Here is a 6541-nt window from a genome sequence, read left to right as displayed (position 1 = left end):
TATGCTCTAGCAGCGTACACCTAACCACTGATTGCAACCACTTGTATGCTTCATACCTCAGCAAGGATATGACACCCTTAAGTTTCTGCTCAGGAGTGCAGTCCAAATTATCTAGAATACGTTCAGTGGTCTCAATCTAGTATTGACTACTGTAGGAGTAGTTCTAGCAATACCCCTGAACAACTCTGCCCCACTAAAGTGGAGCCTCTCAGCAACCGTCCTATGACTAGCACCACCCATCAGGGCCCTAACAACCCAATTTAAAGCCCTCAACAAAGCCTGTGTTACTGGATCATCCTCATCATCATTATTATTATCCCGGTCATCTGTATTCCCACCCTCAGTAGTGGGTTATCTAATGGCCTCATTCTATTCATTATTCTGTACTGGCTCTTGAGATGTAGCTGACTCAACCGGAGCCCTCAGAGGTCGCCCTCTACGGCCACTCCTACCACGAGTTATCATTCTAGGTGTATTCATTTCAGTATTTTATCAATAAACAATAGGTATGAATATTCTTAGTACTTCGTTAAATCTTTTAACGCATTTCAATCAGCATTCTTTTATTTAAAATTTTATGCAATAGTCTTTATTATCACACTAAAGTTTCGTTACTGTTTCTATGGGCATGGCATTGGACCTTTAGACTTCGCCATTTCTTGCAAGATACTTTTCAAAATATCGTGGTTTGTTTTTCCCAAAAATTCCCTTTTCATGTATACATGCATGAAAATTAATTTTTGAAAAGAACCAAAAATTTAGTTTGAGGTTTTGAACCTAGGCTTTGATACCACTAAATATAACCTCCAAAACCCGACCTAGACGTTATGGCTGGATAGTGAAGGGCACATGGGACACCTAAACTACAAATCTACCCTATCATTGATTGAAAACCTCAAATACACTCTATTTTAATTAAAACCACAATTACCTTTGTTATTTTGAGAAAAATGTTCATTATTAAATCCATCCTTTATTAACTCAAGTTAGTAGCTTTGGCGTGGTTTTTAGAAAAACTCTTTCTAAATAGTTGCTTTTGAAAAATAACTTTGATTATCTTGATTGCGGTGGAAAAGCTAAGTAAAAACCCAATTAATAATTAAGTCAAGTGACATGCTCAGTTTAATTTCAGAACAATCTTATAAACTAATCTAAAATATGAAACTATGCATGCATGAAAATCCCTAAAAATAGAAATAAACCCAAGCCACAATTCAAATTTTATAGTCCAAAACCAAATAAATTTAGGGAACTTTAAATAAAAATCAATAACTGATAAAAATTAAGTTTGAAGTTTGTCGTACGTCCACATGCCAAGACCGATCCTAGTTTCCTTCATTACTTGAGAAGTTTGAGGTAATGGTGTGAGCTAACTAGCGCAGTGTGAATCTAAACAATAAGACATTTAACATACATTTAAGTATTCACACAAGGATCCATATATCAGAATCAAGCAGCATAAACAACATTTTAATGAGCCATGATCATGTTATAATGAAAAAATGAATTTCCCACCCCTGCCAACCATTACACACCATGAGTTTCCCAGAACCCGTTTACCAAACTCCAATGAATGCGAGCAAAGCTTGATGTGGTAAAACCGCCGAATGAACATAATTACAGAAAACCTATCATTTAACGAATAAATGTGATAAAATTGCCAATCTCCACCGTACTCTCGGTGCACTATAAAATAAATGCGAACTTAATATACAGTCGAATCTCCACAGAACTCCTCTATGAACCAAAATAACAATCCCACCCCAATGTACAAGGAAGATGTCATACAATCTCATACATAGTCATGAATTCAATACTTTCAAATTCTTTGGCATTATCAACACATCCTCATATTATCAAATACTTTCAGTAAATAGGATCATTTTTCAAACTTTTAATTCACCATTAAGATGGTGCCGTTGAACGTATCACGATCTGATATAACTTACAATTCTTTTTTGAGTGAATGTATAGCAGTCTTTAAAATATTTCATAGCAAATCATTCATACAAATATTTAATGCGTAAGCCTCATTGTCATTCTGAATCATGTTATACATACATTCAACATACATCATATCAATGAATTATCCACAACATTATCAATCACACAATTATTCAATCATTCTCACATTTTTGCTAACATGCTAAATAGTTAGTGCTCGAAACGTACCTAGTTCGACCGCTTACAATTTAATTACTTAGCCATTTAGCCAAGCCCGACCAGCAAGCTTAGTCCTTAATTAAATCTTTTAAAATTAATATTAAAACATTCAAGGTAATGAGTTAAGACCCAAACCTTAATTACGTTCTACTGCAGAACACTTGCGAATCTCACAGTTTCTCCTTAAGACTTAATAACGAACCTAAATTAAAAATAATCATTTAACTAAATTCATATACCACTTAAACAACCCCCAATCACCCTCTTATGGGTTCAATCAAAAAATTTAAATTATAACCATTTTTCAGATCTAAACTAGTTAGATTTCTTACACTGGTTTGATGCAAATCGTATGCACGAACGTCTATTAGCTTCATTGCTGATTTGAGGCATTTAAGTCGGCACCTACACATATAAATACTGACAACTAGTAGCTAATCCAAGATTAAAATCTTTAATTTGATCAATTAACATTTTACCCAACATATAAACCAAAACTACACACACTAGCTGGAAAAATAAAAATATATAAACTTTTTCAGAACCCTCTTAGCTCTAATCTATGCAGTTTCGGTGTAATTTGTGTCAAAATTCATACTTTAATTTTAAAATAATTAATTTTCACTTAAAATGTTAACATATTGAATTTTAATTATTATTATAATAAATTTACACAAATCTGATTTATTTTCAAAAATTTTGCATAAAAGGTGAAAATCGGCTTGACAGTCACCTCGAGAGGTTTGAACCGTTGGGGCAATTTTTGTATCGAGTGAATCAAGAGTATGGATAATTAATTTTCTAGTCACCAACGGTCTAAAAATATGCATTGAATATGTTTTGTAATTAATTTTGGTCCAACCTAAATTGGGTTAAAATTTAATTATAAGCTGACCCAATCAACTTTCTTAGCTGATTTTTATAATTGCAAAACAGGTCTTAAAGTTTCTTTTAATACCGTTCAAACCCCTACTTTTTTTCATGCCTTCTATTTTTAGCCCCAGGGTAAAAATAGCAAGTTTGAATCAATCAAACTTGCACCAAGCATGACTGGCAAAGGAAGAGGGAGTGGCTGGTATTTCTTTGCTATTTTTAGCAGCCATGTCCACCTATAAATAACCCTATTCCCTTCTTCATTTCTCATCCAACACATCTCTCAATACACATATCTTTCTCTCTTCCATTCCCTTTCTTGTTTTCCCATTTTCTTTCTCTCCTTCCTTTGTCGATTTTCCTTCTTGAAAAAGAGCTTGCACACCCTTTGGAGTAGCAGCATTCAAGTGTTTGTGAAGGTCTTGGATTGATAGAACGAGCAGAGAAGAAGAGGAGTGCACACGACTGGCTTTGGTAAAATATGTTGTGATCATGATTATGAATATTTGTTGTGTTGTTCTCCTTGATATTATTAAAATTGTTGAAATTCATTTTGTGTTAGATTAATTGCATTATGTCCGCTTAGATTACTTAAAAATATGTTTGTGTTGTTATAGGCCTTGGTAAAATATGTTTGTGTTGTTATAGGCATTATAATTGTAAGGTAACAAATGAATTAAGTATTAATTGGATTGAATTTATAATTAATTGACACAATATTTAATTGGTGCATGTTTAATCTTCTAAGATAGCAGAGGGTTAAATTAGCGACGGTATTAAACGATACTTTAGCCTTGCATAACTTGTAAGATTATTGTGATTAAATTGTTTCAATATAGGAATATGTTGTTACCTCACTTAATCTTATACTTGTTTATGAAAATTGATTAATTGTTTGAATTGACATAGAGATATGTTCTTGAGATTAATTAATTAATTTAGTAAGTATGTATGTGCATTTGTTAACAAAATATCGAGTTATGTTGAAATTATTCATATCAATATGAACACGACTTTAATTAATCTAAGTTAAAGAATGAAATTGATCTAAAACATTTATCTCATTTTGATTAAAACTCGTCTTTTAGAAATCATGCATCGGAAATATTTTACTTTTTATTTTTCTTAGTTAATTTCTTAGTCAAATTTTAGTTTTATATACTCTTCTTCAAATCAACATATTTTTCCTTCACAAAATTGTTTAAAGTTGCATTTCATAAATATTCTCTTTCATAGTCCCTATTAGTATGATAACTCAACATTTACTTGTCACTTAATTACTTGTTGCGATTGTGTATATTTGCACATTTTCATCGTTCCAAGTTTTTGGCATCATTCTTGGGGATTGCTTTAAAGATATTATTTGTGAAAATGTTAATTTTTCATTTTCGTTTATTTTTCTATTCAACTTTAATTTAATTATTTTTTCTATGATTGTTTCAGGTGTTTATGAGTATTGATCAAATTATTGACTTACTCCTCGTAGACCCTGAAATTGAAGAGACTTTTCAATAAAGAAGAAGGCAAGCAACTCAGAGAAACAAAAGAGATGAACCTTGAGAACCAAAATCAATGAAATGAAGCAAATTATGCTCAAAATCTTATCTTTATTGCTGACGATAGGGATAGAGCTCCAAAATAGTGTGTCGTGCCAGTGTTTCATGAGCTTAATTCGGGTATTAGGAGGCCAAAAATTGAGACACAACAATTCGAGTTGAAGCTAGTCATGTTTCAGATGCCTCAGGCTAGGGGCCAATTCAGTGGAATTCTAATTGAGGATCCTCACCTTCACCTCAGATTGTTTATGGAGGTGAGTGACTCATTCAAGTTAGCTAGAGTACTCGAAGAAGCACTAAGATCGAAGTTGTCCCTATATCAGCTAAGGGATAGAGCTCGAGCCTGATTGGACTCTTTGCAATTAGATTCCATTACCACATGGCTAGAGTTAGCAGAACGATTCCTGATGAAGTACTTCCCACTTAGCAAGAATGCTAAGTTGCGGAATGAGATCACTTCCTTACAGCAGATGGATGATGAGTCCTTGTATGAGACGTGGGAAAGATTTAAAGAACTATTACTAAGATGCCTTCATCTTGGAATCCCGCATTGCATCCAATTAGAGACGTTCTATAACGGTCTCAATGCTAACACAAGAATGGTAGTAAATGCTTGGTGTTGTCCTTTCTAAGTCTTATACTGAGGCTTATAAAATTATAAAGAGAATTGCTAGTAACAATTACCAGTGGCCAACTATCGTGTGTGAATATAATATGTGACTGTGGAAGTGTACACATCGAATCAAGTAATAATGTAGTAAGTAAGATTGTCTTCTTAGGGATCAGATATGATTAGTTCGGTTAAGATATTACTATAAACTATATGAATCAAGCTGTGGCAAAATAGAATAACAATTTGTAAAGGAATAATCACGTATGCAATATTAAAATCATATAACTAACTTAAAATATTGTGGCAAATATACAGAGACAAAGTTGAGAGGATCTACGCTGTTGAATGAGAAGGTTGGGATCACTAAGATTCTTTCCTCACAACACAATAATGTCATGGAAAAATCTTAACCAATATATTATTTAGATTAAATCTAAGGTAATCTACTTCTTTCGAGAGTTAGAATTCAACCTACCTTACCTAAGGCTTTGCATCTCTACAATCCTTAAGAAGGATACCCATCACTGTTTCTTCCTTTCTCTGTACAAAACGCAGCTTTATGTCTAGAGTGCTAAGAGTATTTTGTCAAATACTCGTTTGTATCATTCGATCACTATCCAACTCATCTAATCTTTTTAGAATTAAATCAAGTTTATGAACATATCATAAGTTTATCTATGTCTAGAGACTACATGCATAAATTTTAAAATAGCGCAAATCGAATGAAATAGTAAATCTAATTAGGATAATTCCTTGGTCATTAAAGGAACTAAAGATTCATCCAGTAATCCCAATCCAATGAGATGGAAATTAAAATCCAAAATGAAAGTATTATTCAACAATATATTTCCACAGTTAAAATTCATAGAAATCGATTAAGATAATGAAGGAAGAACTTCAAGAAGCATTAGCCAATCCAGCCCTCAACTCCAATGCTGCAATATCTTGCGAAGCCTAGGGTTAAAAGCTTCTCTTTCTTCCTTGCGTTGCTGCTCTGTTCCTTAGCTTCTACCTTCTTTCCTTGTGGCTCTAGATCTTCCACGAGACTGCCCTCTTCCTCTCTTTCTCTTTCTTCTTTTAATAGAAAAGGTCCTCCTCTCAGCACACACTTTTTTCTCCCTCTTTTCAGGTGGACATTTCTGGTACAAGTACAACTGGCTAAGAGTGGCGTGGATTGACAACTAGTTAGAATGTCACATCCCAAAAACTGGGTTAGAAGAAATTGAATTGTGAAATTATGTTAAAGGAAATTAATTTGGTCCAGTGGTTAAGTGTTGTGCTTGTGTGTACGAGGTTCTGGGTTCAAATCCTATTCTATGAATTTTGTTAATTTTTT

The 6541-nt window shown here is 33.3% G+C and overlaps 1 non-coding gene across 1 annotated transcript; it reads right to left on the bottom strand.

Annotated features, from left to right (window-relative positions):
* Positions 1 to 5030: 5030 nt before the first annotated feature.
* Positions 5031 to 5136, bottom strand: LOC128040221 (small nucleolar RNA R71). Its single transcript, XR_008194879.1, has one exon. It is a non-coding gene; the product is annotated as a small nucleolar RNA R71 (small nucleolar RNA).
* Positions 5137 to 6541: the final 1405 nt, after the last annotated feature.

Source organism: Gossypium raimondii, chromosome 3, assembly GCF_025698545.1.
Source record: "Gossypium raimondii isolate GPD5lz chromosome 3, ASM2569854v1, whole genome shotgun sequence".
Classification (NCBI taxonomy): domain Eukaryota; kingdom Viridiplantae; phylum Streptophyta; class Magnoliopsida; order Malvales; family Malvaceae; genus Gossypium; species Gossypium raimondii.
The sequence above is the reverse complement of the archived record's forward strand: the minus strand, read 5'-3'. Positions and strand labels throughout refer to the sequence as shown.